The sequence below is a fragment of the Lithobates pipiens genome, unplaced genomic scaffold (assembly GCF_037356315.1).
Source record: "Lithobates pipiens isolate NorthernLeopardFrog02 unplaced genomic scaffold, aLitPip1_a1.2 Scaffold_8, whole genome shotgun sequence".
NCBI lineage: Eukaryota > Metazoa > Chordata > Amphibia > Anura > Ranidae > Lithobates > Lithobates pipiens.
In genome coordinates, this window is record NW_027507903.1 from 608425464 (window position 1) to 608438734 (window position 13271).

Below are 13271 nucleotides of genomic sequence, written 5' to 3' on the forward strand. Positions count from 1 at the left end.
GAAAGTCACGTTTTTCGTAGTCTATAGGCCTTTGTATCATTTATAATCTCAACATTTATTTGGACTTTTCAAAAACCGATTTTCCTGTCTCAAGCAAAGCAAAATACATGGGGTAGTATGCTGCTGTGAACTGGTGCCAAGAAAGGAAAATTGGGGTAAGTATTTGAGAAAATTTTAAATTTTTTCTGGTGCAAACATGGCAGCATGTAGACATGTATCTTGCCATGGACTGGCCCAGTGAAGGGAAAATTATGCTATTTGATAAATTTGGTGTTACTATGCGAAATACAGTTGCCAAAAGGTAGTTAGGCCCCAGCGAGATTTGAACTCACGACCCCTGGTTTACAAGACCAGTGCTCTAACCCCTGAGCTATGGAGCCCTGTCAACATTTAGCAAAACATGCACTAACTTCTCATGGCTATACTTGTATGGGTCAAATGTTTTTTAACCCTTTTACGCTGATGTAATGCATATAAGCGGCCTTCTGCTTCAAGGGGCTGTACTGGAGTGATGCCTACAGCTTCAGGCATCACCCCAGTACCGTTTTTTAGAGCTGACGGACAGCTTTGTTGTGATGGAGCCCTAGTTGTCGGAGAGCAAGTTTATTCATTTTTCTTCTGCTTCAGATACAGGTATAAGAGGGTAGAATAGCCTACATTTGAATTTCAACTTACAACTGGAACATAGCGCCTAAAAACAATTCGGCATTCTTCTTCCACTTCTAGTCAATTTTTGGTACTGGTACCTGTTCTGTCTTTTTCACTGTCTGGTTCTGTTCTTGGGAATTGAGTTGTCTGTGGGGACATTTGGGTAATAAACAGATTGCTGAAGTGTTTTAGGGGACAGCACCTAAGGTTTTCTTTCACAAGTCATGGAGCAGGTGTATCATCAGCTAATAACTACTCTAAATATTAATAAAAAAACACAAAATCTAACTATTGTAAGCCAACCTTGCTGAAAGTAAATTTTTTTTATAGAGCTCTCACATAATCTTCTAGCAGTTGGCCGGTTAGCTCAGTTGGTTAGAGCGTGGTGCTAATAACGCCAAGGTCGCGGGTTCGATCCCCGTACGGGCCAATCATTTTTCTCACTAAGTGCTTGAAATCTGACTTCCTATACACAACATATCCTGAATATCCCATTTACAGTATAGCATTCACCAGGTACGCTATAGAAATAGGACAAATGTATTTCTGCATATCGAACACATAGCTCCCATCTGTCCATGATTTTGAGGGACTGTCCCTGATTTGGAACAAAAACTCCCTCTGTCCTTTTCTCCTCAATTGTCCCTCATTTTGGTCTGATCTATATAGCTGTATATCAAATGCATTTTTTATCTTTTAACCACTTACAGCCCGGACCATTTTGCTGGTCAAAGACCAGACCACTTTTTGCGATTCGGCACTGCGTCGCTTTAACTGACAATTGCGCGGTCATGCGACGTAGCTCCCAAACAAAATTGACGTCCTTGTTTTCCCACAAATAGAGCTTTCTTTTGATGGTATTTGATCACCCCTGCTGTTTTTATTTTTTGCGCTATAAACAAAAATAGAGCGTCAATTTTGAAAAAAACACATTATTTTTTAATTTTTGTTATAATAAATATCCCCCAAAAATATATAAAAATACTTTTTTTCCCTCAGTTTAGGCCGATACCTATTCTTCTTCATATTTTTGGTAAAAAAATCGCAATAAGCGATTATTGATTGGTTTGCGCAAAAGTTATAGCGTTTACAAAATAGGGGATAGTTTTATGTAAATGTTATTAATAATTTTTTTTTACTAGTAATGGCGGCGATCAGCGATTTTTATTGTGACTGCGACATTATGGCGGACACATCGGACATTTTTGGGACCATTGTCATTTATACAGCAATCACTGCTATATAAATGCAGTGATTCCTGTGTAAATGACACTGGCAGTGAAGGGTTTAACCAGTGGGAGGCAGTGTATGGGGTTAAGTGTTCCTAGGGGCGTGTTACTAACTGTGGGGGGGTTGGGCTTTCATTTAGTGAACACTGATCTCTGCTCCAATCACATGGAGCAGAGATCAGCGTCACTAGTTGCTAGGCAGAATGGGGAAATGCTGTTTACAACGGCATTTCTCCATTCAGCCGCCCCGTGAGACGATCGCGGGTATGCCCGCGGCGATCGAGTCCGCGGGACCCGCGACCGGACTCACGGGGGGTCCCGACCGGCCGCGGCGCGCTCGCGATGGCAGGGCGGCATTAAAGATTGGACGTACCTGTACGCCAATATGCCTGCCCGTGCCATTCTGGCGACGTACATCGGCGTGCGCTGGTCGGGAACCGGTTAAAAAGTGTTTCCCAGTGCTAAACTTTTCATACAGTTTCTAAATTTCTAGATTTGTAAATCTCAAATGCCAATATAAAGGAATAGTAATGGTAAAAAAAAAAAAAAAAGCACTTGTGGGTTTATCTTTTTTTGTATAATGCTCCTTTAGAGGGCATAGCAGGGAGTGTGCCCTATGCCTACATACTTTTGCTAATAGGTATCCCTCGTTCCCATCTCAAAAAGTTGGGAGGTATGTTGAACATATGTATAAAATGAAACTGATCTTTCCTTCTATAATACTTATTTTTTTTATAACTTGTTTGTGAGCCTCCAGAAAGTTGCTTTGTTTTTGGCCTGCACCTGCTGGTTGCAAATGGTGAATATAAAATAAAAGGTGTGACAATTTAATTCCCGGAATTCCAGAATTTGTGCTCGAGCGTATTCTAACATAATCTAACTTGCAGGCATCTGGGTCGCAGACCAGTTGACTCAGTCTTTATGAAGTAGTAGAAGAATTTACATGTGCGTGCGTTAAGCTGTTGGTGGAAAATGAGTGACAAGTATCTGGATGTCAAATTTTAGGTTAAAATTGACAAAAGTAGCTCTCTTATAACAAGCTTATGGTGAACATTCCATGAAGAAATCAAGTGTTTTTGAATGGCATAGGAAGTTTAAAGAGGGGTCACAATGATGCAGTAGGCACCCAAAAAACGCAAAGGATGGATGCAAATGTGGACAGAGTGCAAACCCTCGTACTGTGCGAATGATGGCAGAAGATTTGAACATGAACAGTATGGCAGATTCTAAAAGGATTTGGGAATGAGAAAGATTTCCGCAAAGATGGTGCCGCGAATCTTGACAGAGGATCAGAAAGAAAGTTGTCTTCAAATTTCATCCGCTCTATTTTCAAAAATGCAGAGCTGTTTGATATTTTTTTTTACAGTCCATTCCGGGAAATTAATTGTTACGCCTTGTATGTACTGTACATGAATTTTTTTCATATTTGCCTGATTAAAGCAAACATTTGTATTTTTTATTATTTAGTACCCAATGTTATGAATAAAAATTACAAGTAAATTAAATAAAGACTTTTTTTTCTATCTTGGGACCTCAATCTGATCTGAACACAAAACCTTTTACTGTGGAGTCTGATGTGCTACTATTGTACCACAAGGTCACTAACCTTACATATCCATAGCTCCATATTGCTGAAAGTTTTTTAAAATGTCTCCCGAAACAGATGTCATCAGATGCAGAGATGACTTTAAAAAAAAATAAAAAAGCCAGTGGCATGTGAAACACCCCTAAAAACTCCACCCAGTGGCAAAAAAAGTGCACACACATAAAGAGTGTAACACAAAACATGCAATGGGTGTTACACTGTCCTCCACTAGGGAGGGACCTTACCCTGATCTCCCAGGGCATTAGGCTCCAGACAGGGACTGAGGTACATCACATGGGTCCATCTGGCCAAAACCAGAGGGATTCCCTTTCTCTGGAGGGTCTGCCGAAACAGACCCACCCAAGTACTAGGTGGGGCTACCCCAAAGGGACACCCCATGAGAGAGGGGATAAAGAAGGGATAAATAAAAAGAAAGCGGGGAGAAGGAAGGTGGGAGAGGAGAAAAGTGGCCATTGTGCAATACAATGGCCGCCCTTCGGCCAGGAATCAAAAATTCCACTGCTCCTGGCCAAAAGGTTCGGCCCTAGAGACATTACTTTCAGCAAAAAACAAAATGGCACGTTTTGAGTTTGCGAAAAGGTATGTGGGAGACTCCCAAAATGTATGGAGTAAGGTGCTCTGGTCTGATGAAACTAAAATTTAACTTTTTGGCCATCAAAGAAAACTCTATATCTGGCGCAAACCCAACACATCACCCAAAAGAACACCATGAAACATGGTGGTGGCAGCATCATGCTGTGGGGATGTTTTTCAGCAGTCGGGACTGGGAAACTGGTCAGAGTTGTGGGAAAGATGGATGGTGCTAAATACAGGGATATTTTTGAGCAAAACCTGTACCACTCTGTGTGTGATTTGAGGCTAAGATGAAGGTATACCTTCCAGCAGGACAATGTGACCCCAAACACACTGCTTGTCTAGCACCAAGTGACCCCGAGATACATGGCCCTAAAGTCGGGTCACAAAATATTCGAAATTATTTCAACATGATTCAACATTATTTCAACCGCATTCGAAAATATTTTGTGACCCGACTTTAGGGCCATGTATCTCGGAGTCACTTGGTGCTAGACACTTCAAATTTCGATATGTTGTAGTGCTAGTACCATTGTGTTTGCATACCAAATTGGGGGTTTCTAGCTATAAGTGACCCCGAGATATGTGGCCCCAAAATCGGGTCACAAAATATCATTCTCTGCTCTAATAACTAATAACATTTTGCGACACGATTTTGGGGCCACATATCTCGGGGTCACTTATAGCTAGAAACCCCAAATTTGGTATGTAGACACAATAATACTAGCACTACAACATATCTAACTTTGAAGTGTCTAGCACCAAGTGACCCCGAGATACATGGCCCTAAAGTCGGGTCACAAAATATTTTCGAATGCGGTTGAAATAATGTCGAATCATGTTGAAATCATTTTGAATGCAGTTGAAATAATGTCGAATCATGTTGAAATCATTTTGAATGCAAAAAAAAAATAACAGTACAGCGCAAATAAATAATAAAATATGAATATAAAAAGTCCATAAAATGAAAAATAGATGAATAATAGATGCAGTGATCAAGAAGAATCCGCTTGTGCAGTGTGTCTTCAATCAGTATAACAAGTGACGATGTGATCCCTTCACCATTGAACAAGTTGGACTCTCACCTCAACTAATGGACCCCTGATATATCAGACAGGTCAAAAACACATGTTCCCATCAAGGGTAGATCATAAGATTTCAGCAGACCGAACGGAAGTACTCCAAGGAAAGATCCTCCTCCGTGTCATCAGATCAATATGATTTCATGTATAAATATAAAGAACAAGCAAATCTAGTGCTCTCCGTTGATACAAATGTATTTTAAAAGCAAGTAAAGAGAAATTACACTCACATTTGTAAGCACTGATCTCCAGTGCCGAGTGCTAAGCAAAGAAACGAATACCATGCGTGGATCAGTGTATCAGCCTGCGGATGACGTCACGGCGCGGGTCACGTGGTCCATACGTGTTGCGTCCCAAAGAGTAGGCGGGACCTACCGAGTAGGCGGGACCTACCGCACGCGTAAAAGCCAGATAAAAAAAGAGAAAAGTCTACTTTCAGTGTGCACAGGAGGATCGATAACACTAGGTGCTATCTGGTCACGTAATGAGGGAGCCTTCTTGTATATGAAAGAGGGCCGTGCAGGCAGGAGAGGTCCCAACACACGATCCTGTTTCAATATGAACCAGTTTTTGGCAACCACTTTTTCAAATTTCTTATGCTGTACATTATAATCCAGAACCATTCTGAAGTTAACCCCTTCTACTTTTGATTCTTTTACTTTATCTCCAACTAAGAGAGATCTATCCATCTGTTGGACTCTGTTAGATCTCTCTTAGTTGGAGATAAAGTAAAAGAATCAAAAGCAGAAGGGGTTAACTTCAGAATGGTTCTGGATTATAATGTACAGCATAAGAAATTTGAAAAAGTGGTTGCCAAAAACTGGTTCATATTGAAACAGGATCGTGTGTTGGGACCTCTCCTGTCTGCACGGCCCTCTTTCATATACAAGAAGGCTCCCTCATTACGTGACCAGATAGCACCTAGTGTTATCGATCCTCCTGTGCACACTGAAAGTAGACTTTTCTCTTTTTTATCTGGCTTTTACGCATGCGGTAGGTGTACGGCATGCAGACATTCCAGATGTAATATAAAAAGGAGAAAATCTTTTATTGCCACTAGTAATAACAGGGAATATAAGATTGATAAACTTATCACCTGTTCTACTGCAGGGGTGGTATATATGTTACAATGTGGATGTGGTCTCCAATATATCGGTAGAACGTCTAGACCCCTACATGTGAGGTTGGGCGAACATGTGAATAATATCAAAAAGGGTCTCAAGACTCATAATGTGTCTCGCCACTTTAAATTGGTGCATTCTCAGAACCCTAGAAGTTTGAGCTTCTGGGGGATTGAGAAGGTAACCAAACATTGGCGTGGAGGTAACTTCATACGCCAACTAAGTAAACGTGAGTCTTATTGGATCCATGAAACAAGGGTTCTCGCCCCGAGAGGCTTGAATGTGGATTTTGATTTAAATTGCTTCATTTCGGACAGATAATAATTCTCCTTTTTTAATTCTAATTTTATTTGTACTGTTAGTTAAGTACATTTTTGACTAGTATTTTTTATTCTTACTTTTTTATATATATTTTGTATATATATATTTTTATATTATTGTTTTGTATTTTCTTATGATTATTATTTTTCCATTTTTATATTTATTTTTTATTAACCCATGCGTGGATCAGTGTAGCTTTCTGATGATATCAGCGGCTATGTGGTTTTATATTTTATGTGTCTTATTGCCAGTAATGTTGGACTGATTAGGAGATACACACATGTGTGACCTCATCTCAGTGCTATAATATTGCATTGCTTTTTTGGCAATAATACTTTGTTATGTTTTCTACATAGTTTATGTGGGAATAACTAGAGGATTGCTGCATATTGCCATCCAGTAGGCAAGATTTGTGCTTACCTCTGGTTTTGTTTTTTGTTTTTCACCTGCATTGTTTTTAAATATATCTTTCCTCTCTCCCTTATATTGTTATTGTGCTCAGATTTGTGTTCCGGTGTCACGTTTGATACGTGCCTCCCCTGGTACTTGTCTTGCGCATAACTCTGCTTCTCATTGGCTTAATATCAGTGTATTGGCTTAAAAGCGGCCGTTCGACGTCACGCCGTCACCGCTGATGAAGTCCCGCCTACTCTTTGGGACGCAACGCGTATGGACCACGTGACCCACGCCGTGACGTCATCCGCAGGCTGATACACTGATCCACGCATGGTATTCGTTTCTTTGCTTAGCACTCGGCACTGGAGATCAGTGCTTACAAATGTGAGTGTAATTTCTCTTTACTTGCTTTTAAAATAAATTTGTATCAACGGAGAGCACTAGATTTGCTTGTTCTTTATATTTATACATGAAATCATATTGATCTGATGACACGGAGGAGGATCTTTCCTTGGAGTACTTCCGTTCGGTCTGCTGAAATCTTATGATCTACCCTTGATGGGAACATGTGTTTTTGACCTGTCTGATATATCAGGGGTCCATTAGTTGAGGTGAGAGTCCAACTTGTTCAATGGTGAAGGGATCACATCGTCACTTGTTATACTGATTGAAGACACACTGCACAAGCGGATTCTTCTTGATCACTGCATCTATTATTCATCTATTTTTCATTTTATGGACTTTTTATATTAATATTTTATTATTTATTTGCGCTGTACTGTTACTTTTTACTTTGTAATGTGGGATTTGGTATTTTGACCTATAGTATTCTAGCTGCATTTTTTCACTTTTTTCACTTATTTTATTGTGTTTAGCGCTGGTTGATTTTTTATTTGATAATTTTGAATGCGGTTGAAATAATTTCGAATCATGTCGAATTAATTCGAATTCATTCGTTATATTTCTTTCGTATTCGTTGTAATTTGTTATATTTTTATTTGGACATTCGGATGCATCCGAATGTCCGAAAGATGCAAAATTCGGCCGAATTTCGATTCGTTAAGAAACGAATTGCACAAGCCTAAATTCTTCCAAAAGTGTATCTCATCAAAAAACATTCATATGAATATGTTCAGTCGAAATCATGTTCAATAGAAATAATCCAATAATAAAGTGCAAAACATTACATTAAATAATTCAGTGAAAATAGTCCAATAATGAAGTGCATCCAAGAGAATCTAATGATTCAGAGAGATAGTCAGTCTTTTATTCAGGATATAAATCAATACATTTCTGTACAGACAAGCAGAGATGAGGGGGGCAGGGACAGATAAGGGAGTCCAATTTACAGGTGTAAAATGTTAATATATGAAAAAATCCTTTTAGAATCCCCCAGTGGTGCTAGCCTCTCACCTAATGGATAGACCCAAACGGGTCTAGTTATGCACAAATGAGTGTCAAGACGGTTGCTTTATTCTCCTTTGTATATCCAGGAGGACAGGGAATCACTGCAGCTTTTCTTTCAATCTCCACAGTCTTTTTCCTAAAAAAAAGTATCTCCAGGTCCATGGGATCAAGAGCAGAAAATAATATTCTCCATAGTGTAGCAGGTTTAAAAAGTTCTTACATTTATTTAAAAAGTAACATCAGAGTTTAAAAATGGCATATCAAGCCAAACAGCAAAAAAAGTTTCAAAAATTTAAGAACTTCCGGGTGTTACCGGAAGTGACGTCACCAAGCTCCTCCCGATCCTGGCCTTATCCTGGTGTAGATGGCCAGATTGCACCCCTCTCCTCTTCGAACTCTTTGCGGGGGCACTGAGCGATGCACAAGGGCAAACAGGTCGGCCAGGAAAAGAACGCAGCGAATACTGTTAGTACCTTACCCGTGTCGGGGCCTAATACCTGCTTGGCACACAGTATGGAGACACAGACTGACCCCCCCCTGACGGCGCCATCCAGGCTGGCTCTGCATCCTTTGACACCCTAATGCTGGCCATTACAACATGCCAGGCCATACTGACTACAAAAGTTGAGCATGTACAGACTGAGACAGCCCTTAACCGTAGGGACATGGATAAATTCTGTGACCAGGTGACGGAGGGGGAGAGAAGGGTCTCTGAGACTGAAGACATGCATAGGGACCACCACGCAGACATACAGGCCCTGAAGCTTAAAGTCAAGAATTTGGAGACCAGAGCCGAGGATGCATAGAATCGGAACCGACGCAATAATCCACGGGTCCTGGGTCTCCTTGAGGACGCTGAGGGTTGTGATCCTGTGGCTTTTATGGACCACTTGCTCCTGAACCTACTGCCCAGGGACATTTTCTCTCCACACTTCTCTATCGAGCGTGCTCTCCGAATGCTGGTGACCAGAGGCCCCCAGGGGACCCCTTTACGCACGTTCATATTTAAACTTTTGCACTACCGTGATCAGGATACTGTGCTCTGAGCCACATCTATGCAGGGAGATTTAAAATTTGAGAACACAAAATTACTCATCTTAGCTGATTATTCAGTGGAGACACAGGGCAACATAAAGGTGTGGCAGAAGGGTATCAAGTACAGTATGCTCTTTCCTGCCAAGCTGAGGGTCCAGGATGGGGAACGTGTACAGTTTTTCACCTTACCTAGGGAAGCTGCAGCGTGGGCTGACATGATCCAGAACTGAAAACCTACTAGCTCTGTCGCTCTCTATTCCCATGATTGACAGACTGCTCCTACAGCCAAGATGACTAGATACCCTTTTCATCCCTGATGATCCCTGCCAGAACCATGTTCTGACCTTCCAAGGCATGGGTGTCTTACATGCCGTGTTAATCCCAGGCCACAGATCCTCCCCAAGTAAGATGCCTGACCTACTATCCTGCGGATTTTGCCTCAGAGAACTCCACATTGTGCAGTGACTGCACCTCGCCTTGCAGGCTTTTCTCCATTACTGTGCCCCTGGAGAACTGGAGACTTCCCCTGGTGGGGGGGGGGGGGTGCTTGTGGTGTGCTCACCCCCCCTCCACAGAGCTATGGGGTAGGATGATCCTACAAATCAGGGGGGTCTACATGCCATCCTCCCGAGCAGCAACATACCGCATTCTTTGGAACCGGGGTGACTGCAACCGTGATCTGTGCAGGGAGCCTGATAACTCCTGCTTTAGCAACGTTTGCCTGAACACTTAAAGGGGTTGTAAAGGTTTGTTTTTTATTTTCTACATAGGTTCCTCTAAGCTAGTGCATTGTTGGTTCACTTACCTTTTCCTTCGATTTCCCTTCTAAATGTTTTTTTTCTTTGTCTGAATATCTCACTTCCTGTTTCTCCTCAGTAAACTTCTCACCATCATCCGAGCTGGTGGTTAGTCAGCCAGAACAGCTTACTGAACAGCTTACTGAGGAAGAACAGGAAGTGAGAAATTCAGACAAAGAAAACAACGAAAAAAAAACATTTATAAGGGAAATCGAAGGAAAAGGTAAGTGAACCAATGATGCACTAGCTTATAGGAACCTATTTAGAAAAAAAAAAAAAAACCTTTACAACCCCTTTAAGTATGTGCCCCCTGGGACCCGGGAGATCTACACCACCTATCCTTGCCAGATTATGATCTGTTTGTTCTCCTTTTTGGACTAGTTTACAGTACGGGGCTGAGCGCCTCTTGCACATTTGCCTCCATGCCTAGCTGCAGAGCTGGCTTTGTTTTGGAGATGGAAATCCTCCTCCTGAGTTTGGGGGTGGGTGGGGGGATAGTTGGTTGTGTTGGTCCACTGTTAAGCCTTGTACACACGGTCGGAGAATCCATCGGAATGTGTCCTATCGGAACGTGTCGTCGGATATTCCGACTGTGTGTGGTATGCATCGGACTGATTCCGTCCGAATCTCCGTCGGACCCAATTTTCCAACATGTTGGAAATATTTCCCAACCAACTTTGTCGATCGGACATACTCCGATCATGTGTAGAGAATTTTGATTGGACCAAGTGCCACGCATGCTCAGATCAAATTTCTACATCAAAGCTATTGCCTGAATGTAGTCCCATTGTAACGAAATGACGTCATCACGTTCTGAAAGATCAGATTTTTCGCCAACTTTGTCCGACCGTGTGTATGCAACAGTTTCAGAGAAGATCCGACGGACAAAATCCGACGGGCAAAATCCGATGGATTTGGTTGTGGAAATCTCCGACCGTGTTTACAGGGGCTTACAGTCTCTAAGTTGTATGTTTTAATGTATCTGACAGTACTCCAGTTCCAGTTCCAGTTTATAAAAACGTATGCCCCCTTATCTGTGTGCTCCAGGAGACTCACTTGGTTGGCAGGAAGACCTTCAGCTTAAAGAAACCTTGGGTGGGTCACCATTACTGTTCCACTTACTCTACCCTTTTCAAGGGGAGTTAGTATACTGGTCCTCAAAATGCTCCCCTTTAAACTCCTTGACCTGGCTCTGGATCCGGAGGGCAGGTATGTGATAATGCACATGTAGCGGAGGGGTTTTGCCACCCAAGTTGTTAAGAAATGTGATGTTCTTTAAATAAGAGTTTGGCTCCCTCTAGTGTCCTTTCTATTTAATGCTATTAAGACTTTTGTTTGGTTTCATTAAAGCCATGCTCAAAAGCATTGTGGGAGATAGAGTGAATCATGTACTAAAACTCAGTCTGTGAACTACCGAACCGCAGTGCCCAGTTCACCTGCCCACAATGCCAGGTCACAGAACAGCCTGCTGGGTAGTGAGATAAAAGGGACAGCGCAGCCATTTCCCGGCCTCTTGGGATGCCATTCAAAGCCTGCCTGCAAGGAGGTCTGTGTGTGGCCGACAGACTACGGCCAGGGAGGCGCGGAGCGGAATCATTTGGCCTCTGTGGAGCTCCAGATCACATTCAGCTGGACCAGCATGCAGATGGACTGGAGGATCCAAGATTTCTAAAGGTTTCCTGTATTACAGTTACGTCAGCCATCAGAAGGCGCAGTGCGGTGTGATGGCGCCAGCTTGGATTGGAACTGAGATACCAGGAAAAGGAGCCTTGCAAGCATCTGGGCCTGTTGTGGTGAGCGGGCACTTGCCCAGATCAATATAGTGCAGTGTTGCGTGTTATTTAGTTACAGACTGCTGGTGAGACTTGTAGTCCCACAGAAGTGCTCTCACTTATCTGTACGCTGCATACAGCAGAACTTCAGGGTTGCCTTCCCTGTGCTATAAAGTTAATGCTGCATCACATCCACTGCTAAGGGGTAAGTATTACAAGTAGTGATGGCCGAACGGTTCGCCCGGCGGTCGTTTCGCGGCGAATTTCCGACATTCGCGGTCCGCACGTTCGAACGCCTTTTTCCGTCGTTCGCCGCGGCGGACTTACGTGTTTAATGTATACAAGAACTTTAACCTTTGGTGACACGTTTATCATGTGATACAGGACAGCCAATTGAGACATGACAGCACATGGACACTTGTACATTCCCCCTAACCTATAAATACACCCGATCCGGTGGCCATTTTACATTCTTTCTTCTGTTAAGATAGGGACAGGTTCCTGTGTGGAGTAGGGAGAGATAAACCACTAGCTATTTGGTACACAAAAGTTCTTTTCAGGACTGGTATAGGTGTTAGGTGTTGATAGGTTTGCTGTGCTGCTGATTCTTGCAGCAGCCTGAGTGTCTTTTGTTAGTTTAGAGAAAGGGAAAGGACGGTGTATGCTACAGGGACAGCCAGATTAGTCTTTCATCATCATCATCATCATCATCATCATTAGCTGTTACTATCAAGGTCCACAAAAGAGCTGTTCCAGTAACCACTAATCGTTCTCTTTTTTTGCCAATTTGTATAGGGACAGGAAGGAAGCAGTGTTGTCAGGCAGTGAGGGTAATTTTAAAGACTTGCTGTTATTATTAGTTCCACAAAGGTTCTTTTCAGGACTGGTATCAGTGGTACAGTAATAGGCTTGTACATGTATAATATTCTTTCTTCCAAATATAGAAAGGATATTATACTTGACTGCTGCCCTTCTGCTGCAGTCTGCTAAACATTCACAACTCACTTGTTCCACAAAAGTTCTTATAAGGACTGGTAACTTGGTATAGGGTGCTACGGTACATAGGCTTGAGTGCGGTACAGTCTGCTGTTCTGTAAGGACCGCTATCGGTCCACAATAGATAGGGTTGACGTGCACCACTGCTGACCGCTGCCCTATACTGCAGCAGTCCTTCAGCGGTATAGGGACTGACGTACAGTCTGCTAATCACTAACACACAACCTGCTTGTTCCACAAAAGTTCTTATAAGGACTGGTAACTTGGTATAGGGTGCTACGGTACATA

The 13271-nt window shown here is 42.3% G+C and overlaps 1 non-coding gene across 1 annotated transcript; it reads left to right on the forward strand.

The window, feature by feature from the left end:
• Positions 1–1004: 1004 nt before the first annotated feature.
• Positions 1005–1078, forward strand: TRNAI-AAU (transfer RNA isoleucine (anticodon AAU)). Its single transcript has one exon. It is a non-coding gene; the product is annotated as a tRNA-Ile (tRNA).
• Positions 1079–13271: the final 12193 nt, after the last annotated feature.